The following is a 23,287-nucleotide window of genomic DNA, read 5'->3' on the forward strand; positions in this document are numbered from 1 at the left end:
GTCACAGCAGTTTTACAGCCTATACTGAGGCACTGTGTTTTTTTTTTTATTATCAATGATCTAAAGACAAAGAGAATACACACACACACACACACACAAATCCTTTGCAGCCAGTGTCTCAGACAGTGAAATTGATTTCAGTACTGAGAATCCCTACATTGTTTTCTCACTAATTATCATGCTCCAAATCAACAGTGAAGGCATCAGTCACCACGAAAGACACGGTTCCTCTTGAGGTGAAAAGCTATTAAACCTCATGCACAAAATCCCCTTAATCAAAAGAGAGGATTGTTGTGAGAATGCATCGTCTTACCTCACTGAATACAGTAGTAAATCTCGAGCTTTATGACAGCAATAACAGTTCCTCGGCCTTGAAGGTGACCATGAAAAGAAGGAGAGAAGCTTTGCTATTTTGTTTCAGCCAAAAGTGAGCTCTCACATTAGGCACATTGCTGGTAAATCCATTTTGAAAGCTTTTCCCCAAAACCTCATACAAAATTTACATGGACCTCCAGTTTCATTAGTTTCATCAGTTTGACTGACAGTTGCTCTCCCCTCTGAGGCTTCAGAGTGAAGTATCATGATCAGGTGACAGTGCTCAGAGGCTTGCTTGTTTACACACAGGCAAGGATGAAAAGAGCAGATATATTATTGACACCAGGTTAATATAATAGAGCTGTTTTCTGTCCTCAGAGCTTGATTTGCAAATCTGTAAGACCTCTATAATTCTGGCATGATAAAGACCATTCAAAAGTGACCTTTCCCCAATATTTAATACTTGGGATCCATAAAGTTTAAGACTGCATATAAGTAAAGAGAAAGCAACTCTGTTCTTGAAACTTTTATTTAACTTTATCAAGGTTTATGTCGTTCAAATCCCAGCTCTGGGGTGAGCTGAGCTGCTCAAGTGTCCTTGAGCAAGATACTGAACCCCAAATTGCTCCTGGCGGCCTCTGCCATCAGTCAGTGCGTTTACATGACACTCAAGAAAACCGAATTACTGGGTTAGTCCGACTATGATCGGATTTTTAAGATGCATGTATACACCTTAGTCTGAATAAATCGGACTGGATCGGATTTCTCATAGTCACATTAATACACCTAGATTGTTCGATTGATAGTCGCATAACTCCTGCGCTTACAGACAATTGATGGATGGAGGGTTAAGTCAGGAAAAGTTTATTATAATCATTGTAGTTAATGTTATTCTTTTGCTCTTAAATAATGATTATAAAAATGCATACATTTTTCATGTCAAAATGGACAATGTGTCTGTGAAATCAAACATTTTATTCAAATAAGTACTTTATTTGGGTTGCAACTAACAATTGTTATTAGATGATGATGATTAGATGATAGGAGAAGTGCAAGTGGGATTTTGCAGGGATCGCTAAAAAGTGGTTTGAAAACAAAAATACTTACCGGAGGCAGAATATTTTACAGTTTAACAATACATTTTTTGTCTAAAATGAGTGCACTGATGTATTAAACACTTTGAAACAACAGTATAGGCCAATACTGATGTATTTGTGATATGGCCGATATATCTGTAATATGTTATAATTGTTCAGATTATTTTCTATATTAATGACTAATTAGTGTGTAAAATATCAGACATTTAATTTACAATGACATGAAATAGAGAAAAGAAGCTAATTTTCCCATTTGAGAAGTTTGAACTATTGAATGTTGTATTTCTGTTGGCTAATCTACTAATTAGCTAAATGTATCCATTCTGTCCATATCCTTCTTTCCCTAATTTTGTAAATGGCAGCTAGGTTGAAACAACAAACAGTGTTCAGAAGGAAGACAAGTTGTTTTTGTTGTTTTGATAGTACAAATTTTAGTAATAATTTTGCAGTGGAATAGAAGAATAGAGTCATACTGTAGCTGACCTGTGCCTTTGGCAACATTATGACAGTTGCAGAAGTTTGAAGTTCAAACCAAGTGACTGAGAGAGCAAAGCTATTTCTTTGTGATGCTAGGACAGATTTGTCACCTCACATGCAGAAGGGATGACATCGATTAGACCGACAACGGATTCACAAAAAAACAAAACACAGTGGGAGTATGACTCAAAACCTGTCAGAGAGACTTTCCACTCGTACAGTATGAAGTTGGAAAAAGCAGGGAGGGTTGACTTGGGGGTTTTACTCCCGACTCTAACAGAATCTCATAAAATCCATCCACCAAGCAGTTTGATCTCAAAACGCCATTTAAAGTTATATTCTGCAACAATGAAAGCTAATTTGTATGTGTGTAAATATGCATATAATTTAACTTTGTAATTCTCTCCAGACATTGGTTTTGGTGAGAAATGGAGCTGCTCAGCTCAGAAAAACAAGTATTCAAAGAGAAAAAAGCCATAAAATCTATTGCCCATTCAACAGCATATTAGTGTGTTCACTGGGTTTGTTTGTTTTTCGAGGAGGGAAAAAATGATTATCCTAATATTTTTCAGATGGCTGAGCAGTTTATGGTTGAATCTTGTAATTGCTGATGTTAAGTGATACCCCATTGCTTTCAAGATGGGGTTTACAGCTTCTTGAGAAGCAACACTACCTTCAAGGCAATTAGGAGGACACACTTCCCTGAGTGAGGGAAAGCATGCAGACGACCAACTGTCTGGGGTATTGGCTGACATAGAGCTGATGTGTCTGATTTTTTTTTTTTTTTCTTGGCCAAGCACAGGCATGTGACGATCACATGAAAGACTGGAGATGGGATGTCCTTACAAGCCTTTCCCCTTGAGGAGGCCCATGTTTCATGCTTATTCTTGAAGAACCATCAGCTGTACAAGAACCAGCTAATTTGAGGAATTAAATGGCCAAATTCGGTTTTCCTCTTCCTGTCTAAATTTAACCAAAGCTACAGGGGGAGTTGGCAGGAAGGCAGGGGGGCATTACCACCACCACCACAACCACCCTCCCCCGAGCAGCTAAAAATGCCACTACACTGAGTCAAAAATAGATCCAATACAAAAATAATTTTTGGTTAACCATATCAGTGTAAGAAGTGCAATGCCAGTGTCAAGATTCCTCTCTTTTGCAGACTGTTATACCATGACCGGTGATTTTAGAGTGAGTATGCATATTTCAGTTTTCAGTTTCATGTGCACACCCACGCTTAGTGGTTTAAAAGGGTACATGAAAAGATGAAAGCCTAACAGTATGATAAAGGTCAAAACAAATTGTTAAAAACTTTTAACAAACTTTATCTTTATCTCTGCCAGTGCACTTCCATTTTGTGTGCTCATTCATGATAGACAAATACCCTACTTAAACCTATGTCTGATATAGCACAATGCCTAATGCCTTGGCAAGCTTGTGTCTACTGTCTTCTATTACTGTATTCAGTATCAGTTTAATTCTTTAATTGTAACTGTCAAACTCTGCTTGCTCTTGCGAAATATTTGCATGTCAATGTCCAAAAGCGACATTTGGTGATTAGTCGTGTCAGTAGAAAGCAGCAGGATGCAGCTTTCTATTAGCAGCATCCATCTGAAGACCAGAGGACATGCAGTGACTTGCAGGGATTTGTACAATTCCCCATGCCTCCTCTGACCTCTATCTAGTGCGCTTAAGCAGGGCCCCGGAGGAAAGCTTGACAACAACATTCACTCACTTTATTATCATGGGACTGTACAGCATCAGCTGCAGTACACTAATTCATAGCGGTGCTACATTTTGCATAAGAACCTAAACTCATTTTAAAACCATCAGTATAATAAAGGGTGACCCAGCGCAGAAGGCCATGCTACAGGAGGGAAATCGAAAAGAAATAGAGACCAGCCTTTTCAAAAAGTCATTTCCTTACACTTGGACCATATAATACAAAGCCAAGCCCAAATCTTATTTTTCGAAGATTGAAAGTCACATCTGTATCAAATACCCTGAAGGTTTAATGGTGGGCCGTGTAAGCTGATCCTCTACATTTATGGAGCCTCCTAAAAAGATTCAAAGAAATCTCCCAGAGCTTGGTGAAAAGGAGGAAAGGTCACGCTAGAGAGAATAACTCCTATCATTTGAATCTCTCCAAGGAGAGAGGAACATTGAACAGAAACTGAAAAGGGAACTGGAATAGATCATTTTAATTCCATCTGTAACAAGGTACAGGTATGATAGAGGTGTTGAACACTTCCATGCTCGCCACCATTTGTATTATTAATGAGCCCAGCTGTGGGGAAGACAATTCAAGCAAGGAGCTTGTCATGAATAAACCTTCACCTCAACACTAACAGCCACTGACAAATTCTCTAGTTCACGGAGAGGGCACTCACCTGCAGGTGAAGCGCTCATGTATGTCCTGCCACTGCAGAAATGACTGATGACTCTACAACAGACACCAAGTACACTAAAGTCGTTTATGCTATAAATACGTCAGAGACATTATCTTGTGACTAAGTGCCGCTAGCTAACAATCCGCGCAGCTTCCCTGCTTCACATTCATCTATCATGACCTAATTTCCCACATACATTTCAAGCTGCTCAATATCTCATGAGAATTGAGGAAAATGTGTAATATTTACTATGAGTGAGCCATATTAAAACAGAAATCCAGGCAAGAATTTCATCACAGCTGACAAAATTCACTGACCAAATTTTACGAAATGTTTTAATGGTTTTGTGATTGTTTCACAAATCACTGTCACTTAAATGTTATGTTAGCAGTGTAAGCTTCTGCAAACCACTGAAATGTTGAAACTTCACTTGTTGTCATGCGGTCACTACCTTTTCGCTTCACCACCATCCCATACACCTCTTGATGTGACCGTCAGGTCATTAACACTTAATGTGTTTTGTAGAAAAAGTCAATATGCCACATAAGCCTATGACATGTAAAATATGACTGGATCTGTGGTTTGCAGAAAAGTTAGCTGCCAATATTTTATTCTGCTGACTGGGCTATGTTGGTCACAAAAGGAGAATGAAGCACAAGATGGCATGTGGAAGAGGGTGCTGGATTGGAAATGTCTAGCATTGAGTGGTTTCAGTTACATACTCAAAACACACACAAATGTGCAGAAACACACACGCACTCTGAGGATACATTATATCGCTCCCTTGCATACTTCCTCCTGGCTCAACATCATACAGCCCATTCGCCACACAACCTGCCTGAAGCCTCCCTGTTGGCCAATCTTCCCTTTGACAGAAACTGGCCTTCATCAGAGCTCCCTCTTCCTGCTGCATGTGGCCATGTGTCCTGGAGCATCACCCGCTGGCCGAGACAGCAAAATACCCACTGTGCTCCACAGGAATACCTCTTGGTGGGCGAGCATGCAGTGTCAAGATGACACGGCCATATGTTAGTACCCTTCATTTACCCGCAACAGAGAGATTCTTTATCACTTCATCTGCGGTGTGACAGAGGATTTCTGTCACTCTGCTGACTGTGTCTGCATGATTCATTACATTCTGGCACTTTATCAACATAATTGACGAAGCTGCCAGGTTGGACCCTGAATCACCTTTCAGTGATGTGAGTGACCTGATTGATCCATCGCTTCATGTACATACTGACCCAAGTATGCACTGTACTCAGGGGAGACACTTGGGCGCTGTGGCTGCCATGTCACATCAGGAATCATCATAGCAGAGAAGGATGGAAGAGTATCACAGAGACACCATGTTTCATACACACAGGCTGTGCTGACACTTGCAAGACCAATTCACTGGTGACGATACTTGTTTGTCTTAACGCCTTTAAATGTTACAAAACCAACAGTTCCCACCAGTGTACTTTTTTTGTGATGTAAATTTCAGTTTAGTTCAACATTTCAAAGCACCGAAACTGCACAGCACCACAGAGCGCAATAAATCTCCTTGAGTACGACAATCAGCTCTTTTTTTTGTTTGTTTTTGTTTTTTTGTTTACAGAACATGATACACAAATGTCATTTCGGACAATACTGTTTATTGTTAAACTGTAAGAGATCTTGCCTAAATTGCACACCTTTGTCACAGGTGACTGAAATATGTGTGCTTACATATAAATTCTATGTATATATAAATAAAAGTATATCGTCCAAAATAGTGGTATTAGATTTGACCCAAAAAACTCAGTATTGATCTTGTTTGGTCCACAAGATGTTGCCAGCCGAAAATAAGTTTAATTTAAAAATGATAATATGAATTGCTGCTTATGCTGTTTTATATTTACTGAGTGACATTTTATTGGTCAAATATTAAATTTCAGTTTTGGCCCTCGAAGGGAAAAGGTTTGGGCATGTCCAAACTAAACGATCAGAAAATGGTGAAAATTATAGACCACAACTTCCCACATTCCAAAGTGACGTCTTCTAAGAGCTTGTTTTGGCAGAAAACGTTTTTCTTCAAAAGCTATTCAGTTTCCAGTTAAACAGAAAAGCACACACATCCATTTGAGTAACTGATGAATTAAAAAAAATGGTATTTTTGCATGAACAACCATCCTGTGAGTACTGCATTTGGGTCCACCTCCTATCTCCTTATCTTTCCTCTTTAAATCCCAGCTTGACAGTATTCTGAAAACTGGTTATGCAGTTAACTAGGGCTTTTCAATTAATAAAATCTTTTATTATCTCAACTATTATATAATCGTTGCATTGGTGGTTCTTTTTTCCCAAATTTCATTTTGCTCTCATTGACCAAGGACTCTCAGGGCAGAGCAGTATCATATGATGTGTATGTTAATGCAGCGCATTATATTTATGCAATTTTCTCCCCCCTCCATGTGCACAAACAACCTAGTGTTCTTTTCATACAGTACATCAGTTTATTGTGCATTCGTATTCCTTATGCATGCAAGCTGCAGCTGCACTGTGTGTTTGTTTTTGTTTATTGTAAATTAAATTGCAGCACATTCCTCGCCAGAGGACCTAACCTCTGGACATTAGATTAACTGTCACTAGGATATTAATTAATTAAGAGAGGGGAATAGGGAGCGAGATTGTGTTTGAGAGGGAGAGAGAGAAAGCTTCAGAGAGAGGGTTTTAAAAAGCATAAATACAGAGGGACTTCACTCATGAGGGAAGTTGAGCGGGGAGCTAACAGGAAGTCTTTTCCTCAAGAGGAAACCAAGACTCGTTACTGTAAATGCAACTGACCTCGTGGCTTCTGTCGGGAAGGAATTTATGCAGAGGAGACAGACGGAGAGATAAACAGGAGCTCATACAGTACAGAGGATCACCCTCCAGTGCATACACACAAGCTCTCTCTGCCTGCCTCCCTCCCTCCCTCCCTCTCTCACTTTCTCTCTCACTCGCCCACTTACTCAGTATCATTTCATCTCTCTCTTCTCCTCTCTCTCTCTCACACTCAGTCGCTGTGCTCTGACGGATGGGGATACACTGCCAAGGAGGACTTAGGGGCGAGAAGAGTGTGTTTCTTTTCTTCTCTGGTGTGTTTTCTTTCTCTTCCGCCTGGCTTTCGTCATGAGCTGTTAATTCCAGCCCCGGTCTCGAGGATGAGGAGGATCTATTTGTGAGGAAGACACAACAAAGGAAAAGGAAACAAGGAGCAACAGGGTGGTGAATTCTGCGAACTGGGAGTGAGCGAAAAAGAAAAGGTTAGTAGAGAAAAGCTGCTTTTCGTTAAAACAAACACCTTCTGCTGTTATTGGTTTACCTTCTGTTCTTTACTTTGTAAGATCTAACAAGACATTTCCTATTCAAAGCATTTCATATTCATGTGCTTTCCATCCATGAGTGTCTTTTAAAGCTTAAATTAAATGTCCCCACAGAGCAGTTTTCTAAATTGAACAGTTTCTTTCTCAAAATTAACAGTCCCCTAGATATTTTTTATTTCTAACACAGCAAGCCTCTAGGTTGGTTACTTTGCAAGTTTCCCCACTTGGTCAAAACAACTGTGTAATTTCCCAAAGGTGTACAATAAGCTTCTCAGGTGGTGTCTCGATGCTTTGGTGAGGTAGCAGTGAATGAGCTGCAGGAAAAGGCGAGGACAGCCCGCTCTCATCTGCGCTCCACAGCCGTCACTTTACACAGGAGGCAATTAAGCGAGATTGGCAGCCGACGCTGCCGGTAACTTGGAAACAGGCGTGTGGGAGACGAATGGTGGCACATGATAGGATTTAGGGGAGAGAGGAGAAAGGAGATTCCCTTTGTTCAGTGACACAAAAACCTCCTCCTCAGAAATACCCTGCTCTCGCCTGTGTGACTGCGCGACAACTGGCCCTGGGGCAGCAGTTGGGAGCTTTTATGATTTTGCATGACAGTGAAGATTGTTCGAGTTTGTGTACTGCAAGCACATGTGCGTAAAAGTGTGTTAGTGTGCGGCTGCATGTGTGTTCATGCATGCACAATGATAATACGTCTCTGGTGAATTTTGGAGGTAGAAGGTCTCCTAGGTGAGTCTTCACGTTCAGTACCCACAAGTGGATAAAATTATTCACAGTTTGAACTCCTCAGAGAGTCAGTGAATAGGAAAAATAATATTAACATTATGCTCCCTTTGAAATATTGTGATGCCTGGATGAACCATTGTGCAATTTTTGTAATGAATGGGTGAGTAGTTGTGTAATTTATACAGTAAATGAGCTCCCCAAGGATTCTGGCTTTGTTCAGGCTGTATTTATGTGCAGGATATGATTGAAAAAATTATCCTTGAAACCAATGTAGACCTATTGTGTTCATTATTTCTCACAAAGGCTTCTCGCAGCCATTTTTCATCCTGGAGAAGAAAGGTGCGCCTGGAGACAGCAAGGTTGGCCTTTGGCTCCTGGTGACAAAGGCCTCTGATGCAGGCTGATGAATGTTTTTTAATCTGTTGATTATTTTCTTGATCAGATGAGTTGTGTTTTTACCCAAGATGACGTCCTCCAATGTCTCGTTTTGTCCAAAAATGCAATTGGGGAAGTTTGACTTGTCGGCAGTTAACTTAAACAATTAAACTGCATCTCTACAGATGAGCGTCAGTGTTTTTTAAAGATTCACTGTGGGGTGGAGGGTTGGGGCAGTTTGATTAAAGCTGTATTAAGGAAAGTGACAGAGAACAGAGAGTATCGTGTTCTCAGTGTAAACACAGGTGGAGGCACATGGTGCAGTTACTCTGAACAATGTGTGTTTTGACACAAAAGGAGAGATATTGAATAAGCCTAAGCCTTACTGTCCATCCATTTCAGTAACAGCCAAGTGTTGATCCACATTCAGCAGGATGTGTTTATACTATTCGCTTTTAAAAAGGGTAATTCAGCTGCAGATTGGCGCAGTGACCATCCTCGCTTTGTGTTTAGTCTGGACTGTGTGTGTTTTTGTCACACGATCACCTCCACAGGAGTGACCGAACATAAGTGAGGTGAGGACAGTTGAGTCTGACCATCAGTCATCAGCAGGACTGTTGTCTATGTCACCTTGTCTAAGACACACACACACACACACACACACACACACACACACACACACACACACACCACTGCCACACAGGGACTGTTATCCTGAGTCCATCAGTGGCTCACCGACTTTCCCGACTAGGAGGAGTCATTGACATTGAGAGGGTGTTAATGTTCCCTCGGTGCACACATTAATTCATACATACAGTATACACACTCACATTCACCCCAGGCATATGCACATTCACACTCCCGCCGGGGTAGGAGGAGCAGGGAGAGGCGTCGTGACCAGTGTCTTGGCAGAAGCCCTCAAGGTGAACATTTTGAGTGAGGAGCATTTCAAATTCAGAACAGATGATCAAACCGGTGTCAAACTGCAGAGAAGCTGGCGGCACCAGATGCAGACAATCTTTTGGCAGAGGAAGAGTTTTCTGTGCCTGAATCTCAAACATAAAAGTCAAGAGGCGCGGAGCTGAAATTAATACGACTGTGCTATCGTCATCTCACGGATGGTGGTTCTTATCACGGTCCAGATGAGGCAAGAAAACTCGGGGCTATACCGAGCGGCATTTTCTGTTCAGCTATCATCACTGCAAGCCTAATCCAGCCATATATCTGGACATATCAGAGTGCAGGCAGACTGGGTTATTTAGGAGCGAGCACAAACTGAAACTGTGTTTTATGGTGATACTGAAGTGTGTCCACAGTTTATCACACACAAACAGGAGACAATTTCTGACTGGGAATTGAACATTTTTGTCAGCTGAAACTATATTTTATAAATGTCTCCGGCGTAAAGGACCGAGTCATACCCTGACAGAAATCTAATTACCCTTTGAACACTGCCATCCTACTAAATCTGCATGAGCTCCTAGGAAGAATAGAGAACTACTAGCAGCTTATGTAAAACTTCACGCTAGTACCAACACGCATTTTATTTTTAACTAGGTAATAACTCATATGTAAACATCTTCTTTTTGACCTCTGAAATGTGAAACAGATACATATTTCATGTGATCACCTGATCTTAAATCTATCTTAAAACATAATTTCATCCAAAAGTGAACATTATACACTGTAGTCCACAAAACATTTCTGGAGCTTAACAGCAAAACAGCCTTGCAGCATTCTCTAGAACAACAACAACTCAAGTAGATCGGGGCTTATTTTATGGCGGTAAAACATAAACTGGTTCCATGTAGATCATCTGGCATAATCCAAGTCTCTGGAAGCCCCGCAAGTTTATTTGAAAAGATTTAATTGACAACACCAACCACATTGCAGGCTAATGCTTTTAGCTTAGCAGCCACAGTGAAAATTGTGACTACAAAGAGGGTGTAAAAGTCTTTCAAAATCAATTTGGGATCTCGGGGCTTCCAGAGTCTTTGATTACTATGTATAGTGGACAGTGACTACATTTTCATTTTTGGGTAAACTTAAGGCTCTTAAGACCTTAACTTTATGCAACTGAAGAGTGGGCAACATGAAGCCCTGTCTCTGTGAACTCAGTGCAGCACTAACAGACTGTATTGCACAGCTGCTACATAGACAAAAGTAAAGTGGAAGTAGCAGATGCCATTGACAGATACATTGAGGTTGTTTTGATTCTGGATTTGTTTGATTTTGATCGGCCAAGTGTGACTTCCCACCCTCCCCCAAAAATACTCTTTGCTAAGCTTGTTTGCTTTAGACTTTTACTGCCGTTGCATAATGCTTCTCTTATCACAGAGCAGCTGCAAACCACGTCTGCACCTGTTTGACCTTCATAGGTAAAATGGAGAACAATCAACGGGTGAAACTGGCAGCGTGATCCGAGCTCAAGGGACAGCCTTGTGCAAGCCACAAAGATATGAAAAAAGATTTTTCTCATTAAACAAAAAAAACTTAAATCTATTCTGTTTAGTTAAAAAAAAAGTACAAATGTCCATAACAGTTTTTCAAGTTAATCCAACCAAAAGTCATAAACCGAAAGCTATTCAGTTCATCCATCGTCATAAAACAGGAGAAAATAGCAAATCCCCACAGCTGGAAAATTAGTGTTGCTTGATAAATGCCAATCGATCATCAAATATTTGCAGATTCTTTTTCTGACAATCAACTATTTGATTCATCAACTTTCAGCACTAATTATCACATGGCATTTAGTTGAGTTTGAATGTCACATAATTAACCATAAGGCATTTTGCTGATGCCCGTTTCTTCGCATATAATGTACTAATGTGCGACGAATGATTTTACCATGACATCGGTACGAGAATTTTCTTCTGTTATGAGTCAGTATTGATTTCTGACGGCTGGCCAACCATACAGCAGTTTAACTTGAACTGATGAGGCACCAGTTCAGGTTGACTTGAGTACCATGTTCAGTTTGGGCCCTGAGAAAGTTTTCATTATATAAAATACATGAATGTTGATACATGATTCAGAATAAACTGCCAGTGTGAAAGCCCCTCAAGATGCTGAAATATTTAATCTAATGTTCAGTGTAAGGTTGCCTGCTCTTTGGAGTATTATCCTTGAGTTGTACTTTGAAACAGGGATTCAACCCAGTTCAAAAGCTAAAAGTGCAGCACAGAGATACGTCTATCTGAACATCCGAACTGAACCAAGGCTTTTGATCTGACTTTTCTGAGTGCTCATCCCACATTTACCCCCCCGCAACATATCATATTGAACAGTTTCCAACTGAGAGTATAACTCATTAATAACACCAACAGCACCAACGGCAGCCAAATAATTACATTCTCTAACCCAAAATAAACAGCAGCATGCAGTCACTCAGTGTGCGCAGACGGGTCTTGTTTTCCGATCTGTGGTGCAGAAAACCCTGCATTCATTTTCATTTGGCCTGTCTGTCATCATGACATCTCTCTCCCGAGGGTTCACACCGAGTTCCCCTGCCCCCAGCTCTGTGGATGTGTGTGCTGGTGTGTGTGTGTGTGTGTGTGTGTGTGTGTCTGTACAGTTACTGTGCACGTTTTTTATGTGTATGCTTTAATTTGTTTTGATCTCCACATGCATGTGTGTCTTTGTGCTAGTTAGAAAACAAGAGTGTGTACAGTATGCATATGTTAACAGCTGTGTGGCTGAGAATATACTGTACGTGTGTGTCTGTGTGTGTGAGAGTGTGTGCATGGCCATGATATGTGTATGTGCATGAGCGGGCGAGGAAGAATGTAATAAGAGATAGAGGCTGATAGAAGCAGGTGCCTTTTGATGCTGGCTTCTCCTCAATATCATATTCCCCTGAACAGATGATAATCGAGCAGAGGCCCGTAGAGCGAATCTATGTCACACACACACGCGCGCACACACACACACACACACACACACACACACACACACACACACAGTCTCTATTCATCAGCAGTAAGGGCTCACTGTCCCTCCATGTGGTCTCCATGTACTTCAATGCTGTAACCATTAGATGCCAGAGGCAGAAAGCCAGCTAGCACTTTGTCCTATTATACTGTCAATGCTAATATCAGTAACCCGCTCCCGTGGTAACTATGCATCCCAAACCCTTTCAAACTGTGACATTTCTGTTTTTAACAGCCACCCTCATCCACAGGGTGAAATTCTGATAAAAGTTCACCCAGTGACAGTTATGAATATAAATGTGCTGTTGTTTTGTGTTGGTGTGTACGTATGGACAACACAAATGTAAGGAAAGACTTCATCGATTCGTACCCATTTAAGGATCTTGTCACATCGACCCAACTGAAAGGGTTAAATCACGCATGAATGATCATTCATGAGAGGAAAAAAAGAATACTTCAGGGAAATCAGAGGTTTGGCAAATATTTACTGGAGTGGACTCATTATGCAAATGAGTATCTATGCTTATTGTTCATTCGCCTGCATGAAAATTGTGCTCTCTATCTGTATAGAGTACTCCTCCGATATAATCACTTCCCCCAAAACCTTAATTGAGGAGGGCAGGTTAGGGGTCTTATCTCAAGGGTGATTGTGAAAAAGGGAACATGCGCAGAGCATAACCATAATATTGGCATATTGACATTTAAACCTTTATGCATGACCCCACTGTTTTCTCATTGACCCCACTCAATTCTCATTATTTCGTGTACCGGCATGTGACCTGTGACCAAAGTAGCTTATCCCCCGCGGCCTCCTTTTCCACTTGTGTTTAACCTTCAGTTAGCTTGTGACATCACCTCATAGATCGGCGTCATGTGTGAGTAGCAATGAGTGGACATCTGTGGTGATAAACGTGCTTGTTTGTATGTCACATCTAATTTTTCATATTGCAAACCCAAAGCAGAGTAGACTAATGAAATGTTCTACTCTGAACAACGTCCATATAAAGCCATATGTCTGACTGACCTCTCCTGCTGAGGTGTTGTGGTGATGGAGCCAATAAGTGACAGCACGGATACACGGGAGGTGAAAGAAGGGTTAAACGCTGGTGTCAGACACTGGCTGTAGATTATAGAGCCAGAGGTGCAGCAGTGCCTCTGTCACTTTGACTCAACTTTGCAACGTAGCGCAAAGGTTTTTATCACCAGATAAAAAAGTGCATGTTTAGGTAACGGCTTAAATGCATCTGCAGTGTCAACAAGAGGTGGCAAGTGAGGGACTGAGCGAAGAGCTGCGGACATGCAACCCTCTGGATGTGTTTTCAAGATGCTTGCTTTATTCTTGTTATAAACTGATATCAATGATAAAAAATATTGTTGTTTTGTGTCAAACTCATTTTGTCTGTTTGGCAGTTGTCCTGGATGGACCATCAATGAACAAGGCTTTTTGAACATAGATGTTTATTCTTGATCTTCTGGAATAGTATATAAATGAAAAAAATAACCCACCTCAATATTCAGTCTTTTAAGCTCTTGTTTTTTGGTCCTTTTCCTCCTGAGGGAAATATCTGGCTCTGCTAAGTGCTCATCTATGGTCACAAGCCAGTCGCTAACTCATTCTGTCTGCTGTTCAGTGCTGAGCAGGTAATGTACAGAGGGCTTTTAGAGCCTTTTCACTGGAAACAGCTGCCTGCTGCAGCAAAAAAACAATGGACTAAAACTCAAAAGGTTGAGTGAGTACTCGGCTGAGTATCTGTTACAGATAATATACTCTTTATTAGAATATGTATCATATGTGTAAAATTTGTCATTATCTGTTCTCGTGATGAGGGAAAATCCTCATTGGGTAGCTGACTGAAGTTTATTCATTCAAGTTTATAAATAACTTATTCTGCAATTAATTGACCCTTCCCTTTCCCTCTGTGTTTCAATTAGAGTTGAGCAAGCTTGGGATCCAGTGGTACTGTACCTTAGTCAACTTTCCCATTTTCTGTTAAAATGATATGTGCTATGGTTAAAAGATGTTGCTGGGAGACAGAAGTCTTCGCGTTTCTTCTGTTTTTCTGTAAACAAATTTTGCCCGATTTAAGAGTCGGGCTGTGAAGTAGACCTCACTATCTGCTAAACATCAACTCCATTGCCGAAGACACAAGGGTATCACTTTGATTGAACATTACATTATATATGATCTTCACAGACACATCACATTGTACTATATAGCCACAATTTAGGTTAACCAGTGTAAGCAAAATTCTAGTTTACTAGCTAGGTAATGTATAACGGTTAGCTAACGTTACATCAAATGGAGTTGGCCTAATGACAGATCACCAATGTCAGCTGGGTTTGCCTCCTCCTTATTTATGTGGTAGCGTTAAAGAGATTTGGGAAAGGACGGATTTGATTTGATGTTTTTCCAATAACATGAATTATTGTTAGCCAAAAGAGACATAACAGAAACTAAGGGTGTCAGGAATAGAGCTGAAACGATTACTCGAGTAACTCAAATTATTCAATTACAAAAAATTGTTTAAGCAAAATCTCTGCCTCAAGGCTTTGTTTAATTCCTATCACCCGTGTTATGTGGCCTGCCTAGCTCAGAGATCATTTTTCCACACAGACTGTCTATACACACAGCTTCGTTCAGAATTGAGTTAGCGCGATGGCGGAGAGCCAAGAAACTGTCCGTAAAAGACAGAATGTCCAAAGTTTGGGATCATCTCACACTTAAAAAAAGATGATAACAAAATGCGGTGTGATTGTTGTTTAATAATTTAATAATTTTTTATTAGATAACTCGATTAATCAATGGGATGATCGGTAGAATACTCGATTCTAAAAATATTTGATAGCTGCAGCCCTAGTTGGGAGTGTGGATTGCTCATTTACTATTATCAAACACACTGATCCGGAGCATAATTTTGAGCGTGTTCAAAGTACGGGTCATTTTGTTAGTTGAACAGATACATAAATTACATAAAACATTTACTTTCGTTATTAAAGGCATATTTACGTACTGTCATGAAGGATTTGACTCTAAGATGTAAATAATCAAATAAGTAATGTTAGTTACAAACAGCAACCGTTTACAGCTTTAAAACACATGTTTAACCTCTGTATGTTCATTATTTTCTTGTATCAAAGGCTCACACAATACATCCTCCTCTGATAGGGACTACTAGAGTGTAAGTACAGATTGGGCCTCTGAGCCAGCAAACCTCAGGGGTTCGTCGTCCTCAATGAAAACAGTCTTTTCACTGGTGGTGGACCTGATCGTTAAAAAAGAGCACACTGTGTCGTCGTTACAAGACTGGTAAAGCATGAATGCGGATAAAAGCTGTGTGTCTATGGGTGATTGGGCTTTTGTTTCAGTCAGCTAGTCAGCTCCATCAGAAAAAACGACATCACTGGGAGTGTAAACTGAACTGCTGTGCGTGTGTGTGTGTGAACATCCGTTATTGCAGCACCAACACATGTATGTGCTCACTGCTGAGAGAAGTATTGGCTATGTAAAGACATCCATGAGTCATTATGGTCTTAGATGACTTTAATTTTTGATTCACCATGTACTATAATGGCTCACTGTAATCCCTCTTTCCGATAATGACTAATAATTTAAATAGGCATGATAGTCACGTCCACGTATTATCAGTGAACAACAGCAGGTAACTCAGCTAGTGTTCATTCTGGTTATAAAAAAAAAAGTAATTCCACAGTCACAGAAATTGTCTCAATAGCATTTAGCACAAAGTTATAATATTAGAGCTTAGAGTTGAACTTGGTGGCATTGAGGGAGCATTTCAGGACATAACAAGGAAGTTATTATTCACAGAAACCCGCCAAACTTATGCAAGCCGAGGTGAGTTCACTCTCTCCGTGGGTCAAAAGCAGGACAGCCTCATTAATGAGGTGCAATCCTACCGCGATGGCCAGTCGACCAACACTTCCCATAATGACTGCTGGAACAGCCCACAAATAGTTCCTTGCATTTTAAGGCTTTTCTAACAGGCCATATAAACCGGCTGCCAAAACACCATTAGTGCTTGGATGTAGAGCAGTGTGGAGCATTATCCGTTCTCATCTGAGGTATTCTTGGCAGTACAGTGGGAGGTCGTCTTGTGACCGCTGCTCTCTGTGACTTCTGAGACCTCAAGGTGTGTGAGAGCTCTCCAGGTCACTGCAGTGTATCTATCTTGACTATTTCCGTTGAATGGGGTTCGGTCTGGAGTGTCAAACATCTTAAAGCAGACTTTTGTTCAGTGAGGTTATCTGGGGGTAAACTGACACCCTCTCTTTCTGTTCAGTGTGCTACTTTTGGATCCAACACACTTGTAAAAGTCAGCGCGGAGTAGGATTTTCTTCTGCTAATTTTATTTCTATTAATGTTTTTCAGGCAGTGTTGGTAATATACTATAGGAACAGGGTCTTCCAGTGAAATATATATATATATAGAATGAATATTTGTTAGTTTTTCTTGTATAATTAGATTGTTGTCTTGAGGTGTCTAGCCAGGGTTTATTTCATATACATTTGTAGTTTATTTGTCCTTTGTTGTAGGAATGCCTGCAGCCCTCCCTGTGAGAATAGCACTCTTGCTAGCAGCCAAATCGAGGGCAAAAAAAGTCAATCAACTTTTAAACCAAAAATGTTTATTTCTTAAAGCAGCTTAGAGGGCCCCTGTGGACAAAAGCTGTATGATCACCACCGCCATGTATATAAGATCTTAATCTGGCTAACACGTGCAGTTGTTCTGAAAGCGAGTGAAAGTATTTATGCTTATTTAAACACAGCTGCAGGGTGGTTAGCAATGAGGTAATGCATCTATTTGTAAACTTTGTTGCAGTGCAACTTGTACCTCAGGCTGTGACATACCTGCCAACACTCCAGATTTTCCACGTTAGTCTCCTTATTTTTAACCCTTTCTTCGACTGTGCTCCCAATTGGTAATTTTTCCAGGTAACTGGTAATTCACATCAAATGGTTGTTCCTCAGATCATTATTTAATGACCATTTCATAACCAGATCAAAACTCCTTGTAGTATGTTAAGCCATCTTTTGCCAATACAGAAAACATTAGGGGGCAAAAACCCAGGAGCTAGGGAGCAAAGTGTGTAACCACACATTGAAGTGTTCATTGTTTAAGGTTGGTTTAATGTTGGTTTATTACTGTTTAATAGTGTGATATTTCGATCTAGTCTTGCCTCACAACCATGGAGGTCTTAGAACCTAGAACGTTCATGCATGCCATAGGGGAGACAACAAAGATTATCTAGCTGCTGTGTTTTTTCAGCTGCAGTTTTTGTCATGCATTACTGTCCCATGTCGTGATTTTCTCTTTCTTCATTTTCGAAATTCCCAGCAGGCTATTTGTCTGCTGGTGGAAGCTATTTTAAATCCAGGGTCAGATGATGGGGAACATTTCCAAGAGAAACCAAGTGAGCCCAGAGTAGGGTGTTAAAGCATATCCAAACAAACAATGCTGCTTGTGTCTGGGAGATACTGTCGCGTCTGTCTGCATCACAGTCACCACGTAGTCCACGGGATATGTCTCCCAAAGCCTGGAGCCAAAACAAGTCCAGTTATTCTGCGTGAGTCACAGTCCTGCTACCAAAGAAAACTGAATATGTGTGCCAAAGCACTGATGCGTTGACAGATGAGGCCTGTATGTAGCCTGCAGGCAGCTCAATCCTTGGTGAACTGCAAGTGTTGGGAGCTGCTGTGGACCGATTCCTGGAAGGCTTCTTTGTGGCCTTGACTGCGACAGCTAATGCATCTGTGTGACATTTGGCAGTCAAACTCAACACCATCCAGTCCTTGGAGTGGCTTTATTCAAATCAAAATAGTAGAGATTCTGCTCGGGTATTGCAAATTCAAATCAAAAGTAAAAGTGGTGCAAGGAAAATCTTCATTACCAATTTTGTCGACTATATTTTGGATTAATTGATGAATCATTTGGTCTATTAAGTGTCAGAAAACTGTGACAAATAGCCAGGGCAGTTTTCTAAAACCCAAAGTGACATTTTTCAAATTGCTTGTCCTGTATGATCAGTAGAAAAATCCAGAGCAGCTGCTAAATGGACCTTGTGATGAGATTGCCTTGTCAGCTTCCAAGGTCAAGAACAAACTTCTCAACTTTTGAGTCAACAATGGTAAACAGTTCTTAAGTACTAATCATTTAACTTATCACTGATTTCCACTAAACAGACTTAATGTGCTGAGAAAAATCATGTGCTACAATTGAAAGCTCCAGAGCAGGTAGGAAATGGACCTCGTCAGCTAAAGAGCCGCAATTTCAGTGATAACAAACAAGAACAAACAGCTTATCTCTGCATTGATCTAATTATTGTAGATTCATTTCCTGTAAACTAAATCTACCGATCAGCCGATAATCTCAGTGTTTTTCAAGAGAGACAGAAGCTGAGCACTCCAGCTGCTTCTGCTGTTATCTAATAAAGGTTTAATCAGTAACCTTGAATATCCAGTCTCTTCTCTTGCAAAGGCACATGCCGCACCAAGAGAGTGGGATTCATTCATACTGCATCACATGGATCACTTCATGGATCTGCATTATATTCGACGAGAAGTGTTCATCTCCCGACTGACTCCGAGACCTTGATTGTATAATGAATTCAACTTATTAGACTCCAGTAGCTGTCTCATTAGCCATCTCTCTCTCTCTCTTTCTCTCTCTCTCTCCCTGCATGCATATATTTACTGCCAGGCAAAAATTACTGAAGAAAGAATTGCCCTGTTAAATTCCCATTTGGTCAAGAATAGACTTCCTTCCAGCAACTACTTGATGAGATAAATCACCGCAGAGTTTTGACGTGTTATATAATCTCTCCTTTCACCGTTTCTGTGTGGGTAAAACTTAAGGAAATGCTTCAGATTTCTTCTCCCGTCACCTCCATATATTTGAAACGAGTTGCATATTCAAGTTGAAATGCGACTGAAGCAGTGTAACGAGGTGAAATGAGCAACGCTCGGATCTGTCAGGAACCACCTCTGGGAGTGTGTTTTTTCCAGATGGTTGCCGATATTGCTCTCTGAAAAAACATCTTACAACTGTTCTGTGCTGCCAGTTCTCGTACCAGGTATTACCAAAGCTATCAGTAAGCAGACAAAAGCCTCTATTATTTTCCAATCTGCCTTCGCCATCCCAAATTGTTGATGAATTAAGGGTGTGAGACAAAGTGAAGACGGAGGCAGAATGGTTTCCATCAACGTGACAGCTCTCAGCAGGTAGAAACACAGCGAGCCAGCAGCAGCTGTAAGTTTGATTACAGCCTTTCGCCCATCTTCTGCTTGTGTAAGGCTAACAAACCATTACAAAGTCAAAAACAGAAACAGACCACCCATGCAGCAAGGTGGCTGCACTGCACAATAGCTGACTCTATTATGTTTCTATATTGGCCAAACTCTCCACAACAAGCTCTATGGTAACCCTGCTGTGTTATTCTCCCTTGGCTCCCTCTCTCTTTTTAAAAAAAAAGATTTATTCATTCATTTCCTGTACACCGTGGGTGCCAATTATTGTTATACACATTATTACATGTTACTTCGTTCCCCACATTTTACATGGTGCCACGCAAGTGACATCAGTCCTCCAGACCAAAACACGCTTCCGCCTCTGGGCTTTTTTTAGAATATTTGATCCGGAAAAATGTATTCAGACGACTGATTATATTAACCAGAGAAGAAGCTTTGTTCTTTTTGGTCGAGTTTTGCATCTCTGAGCTCGGCATGTTACAACGCAAATGGATACACAGTTATTACTCTGATAGTGCCTCTTCAGTTTATAATGGGGGCAGTGTATTTTCTGTTGTGTTAATAGCTGAAAAAGAAAAAAAAAAATCAGTAACATGTTACACAACAAGCTAGATAAAGATCAGTCGTTGTGTTACATGTTACTGAATGACTTATTGAAACTTTTCTACTTTAAGTGTGATTCTGACTATTATGTATGTTTCTGACTATTAAGATAATTTCAAATAACTTGAGAGGAAGACCTATTAATCAGCTTTCCCTTTTATCTTGACTCACCAGGTTTTGTTATAAAAGTCGTCAAGGACCTTTTGTGAAAGCTTTTCAGGGCAATAAAGCAAAATGAACAAAATTGAATTTCCTCCTTGCCTGTCAGTATTAAATACAACAAATCAAATTCAAATCAGCATCATTCAGTCCAGCATTAAATCCGGACAGAGCCAGAGGTTATAGCTGGCACAGGAGGCTCGTAAAGGTCTCCGCTTAATGCAGGTTCTTCACAAGAATGGGAAAGTAAACTCTTTACAGTGCATAGTATTAAAGTGATAATAACACTGAGTTAAACTGCTTTTGACCTACAGTTGACTTCTTTGGTGAATTTTCTCAGTTTCACCGATAGAAAAACAACAGCCTTCCTTGTGTAGGTAGTGTGAGGAAAAACCTGAACACCATATTTAGATATTTTGCATAATCCAGTCTGTCAGCGTCTCCTTTTTCTCTTTTAATTTAAATTCTTCGTCTAGTCACAAATGTGCATGGTTCCGGTTTGTCCGTGTATGTACTGTATGTGTCATCCTGTGGAGAAGACTGGCAACCTCTAAGGTATGTAGGAGTCCACTGATCCAAACCACTGGATGGGTATTATAGCCAATACAAACCAAACCTAATTAAGCAGATCGGGTCTTGGACAGACATGACCAATCCACATTACATACATAATTGTCCTCATATTAACATCCTGTGTTTCTGCTATAAGTTAATCAATGATCTCGTTATCTCATTAAAATGATACCAATGAGCTCCATGTTGTGAAGTATACGGTTTTAGAATTTTGTGAAAATTGATGAATGGTATTGGATAGGTCATTGGTATGGGCAGATAAATATTGTATTGTACCCTGTACCAGTTACCTTGTAACTGTGCTGAACAAGAAAGGTATAGAAAATGACTAGAGACTAGTTATAACCATACCATTATCATACCATTTTTAGCCATGTAAAACTGAAATCACCTCTCCACCTGTAGCACACATGCTGCACTACACATTCACCAATCGTCCACTTCACTACCTCAGGCTGCCACTCTTAACTCACTGACAATTGCACTGCACACAATTCCATCCTCTGTGCCAATGATGATCATTAGATCTCAGCTCTAAGTCTCCATCATAGGCTAATACCCTAATGGATGGCTGAAGGGCTTCTGAGTGAAGCTCTCATGTCGTCAAAAGTGAATGAAACCCAATTTATTATTATGGCAGTCAAAGGGAGCATCAATTAGGCACGGGGCTCGTTGCAGCAGAATACTGATCAGTATTTGGATGCAGGCCCATCAGCCAACCCAGACATGAGATGCATTTTGCTCATGCACACTCATTCCATGTGTGAAGTGGGAATCTCATTTCTAAACTATATTTGTAACTCAAAACATGGATTCAGGGCCAGCAACAGAGTGTATTTATGTGTTCCGAGTATAACACAAACCTAATAACGCAGCACACAGGCTGCTTAATATCAAACTACCACTGTCATCTTTAGGAGAGAAAAAGGTTATGTGAATACTCAAAATAGCACGCCTAAGAATAAAGTTGAGCTGTACAGAGAGTGACAGAATTGTTATGTCGAGTTCATGTCTTTACAAACTTGAAAGCCTCTCAGATAAAAGACATAGCTGTCCAAAATAAATAAATAATGATTTTTAGAAAGCATAGTAACGTGTCGCAGACTTTGAAGTGAATGTTTGAACAAAAATAAGACTTGGACAAGAATGTTCATGAGATGAGGCCCAGTATATCACTGTGCGTAATCTCCAAATAGCCCCCGAATCCTCCACTGCACTCTCCCTCATCAAACCTCTGACAGATTTGGGTCTCCTGCTGCGTTTTGATGAAGAGTGTGCCGTTGTATTCACAGTGGTTGCTGCAGTAATTGGTCGCTTAATATTTCCTTCGTCTCTCAGGCAACAACAGTGAGTAACATGTCGAAAAATAAACGAGGTCTGTGTGCCTTCTCTATTAATTTTTTAGATATATCCTCTCATAACAGCCTTTACATTATCTTTTGGAGTGGTAACACAGGGTTGTCACGATCTTTATGTATATTTTAGTTTGATCTCAGACATAAACAGCAAGCAGCTAGACCCTCCATCTGTGTCGCACGCCTGTACAGCTGGGCAGTATGTTCTATTTCCAGTCCCGAGGAGCTATGCACTGTGTACTATACTGTGTGCATCTCTGCATCCACGCCTGTGTATTTACAGGACATGTTCTGCTTCACTACCATCAGGCTCATTACACAAATTGTCACAGTTGCTTCATCTTTGCAAACAAGCCCGGCACTGTGATGACGTGAATCTTTCCCTTTTAGTGCTTGTACAGCACAGGGAGTAAAGTGACGATGATGTGACTCCGTGTGGAAAAAAAACAGAGGATGGAATAATGTATATAAAACCCTTCACAGCAGTAGAAAGGAAGAAGGGGGTTTTCAGAGAATGGGAATCCCTCGTCGTTCTGCATGTTGTCATCTGGCGGTACACTGAAGCTCTCACCAGGAGTAAAAAGATTGGAGGGAAAAAAAACATATAAAATGCCACTCTAACAAGCCTCCTGGGACCTCAGCTGCCTAGCTTTCTGAAGAGGGAACAGCTTGTCTGATATAAAATGC

General features: G+C 40.6%; 1 protein-coding gene and 1 long non-coding RNA gene across 3 annotated transcripts in view; one reads left to right on the plus strand and one right to left on the minus strand.

The window, feature by feature from the left end:
• Positions 1-6,292: 6,292 nt before the first annotated feature.
• LOC119024182 overlaps positions 6,293-23,287 on the minus strand; it is a 45,985-nt gene continuing 28,990 nt past the window's right edge. Inside the window, exon 3 of the long non-coding RNA XR_005076412.1 lies at positions 6,293-7,457. This is a non-coding gene — a long non-coding RNA (uncharacterized LOC119024182). The remainder of the gene's footprint in view (positions 7,458-23,287) is intronic.
• The window catches only part of shisal1b (shisa like 1b), a 38,210-nt gene continuing 22,334 nt past the window's right edge, over positions 7,412-23,287 (plus strand). For both annotated transcript variants that reach the window (XM_037106702.1, XM_037106701.1), the window contains exon 1: positions 7,412-7,548. The gene's annotated coding sequence lies outside the window, so the exon portion shown is untranslated. The remainder of the gene's footprint in view (positions 7,549-23,287) is intronic.

This window comes from Acanthopagrus latus, chromosome 8, assembly GCF_904848185.1.
Source record: "Acanthopagrus latus isolate v.2019 chromosome 8, fAcaLat1.1, whole genome shotgun sequence".
Classification (NCBI taxonomy): Eukaryota; Metazoa; Chordata; class Actinopteri; order Spariformes; family Sparidae; genus Acanthopagrus; species Acanthopagrus latus.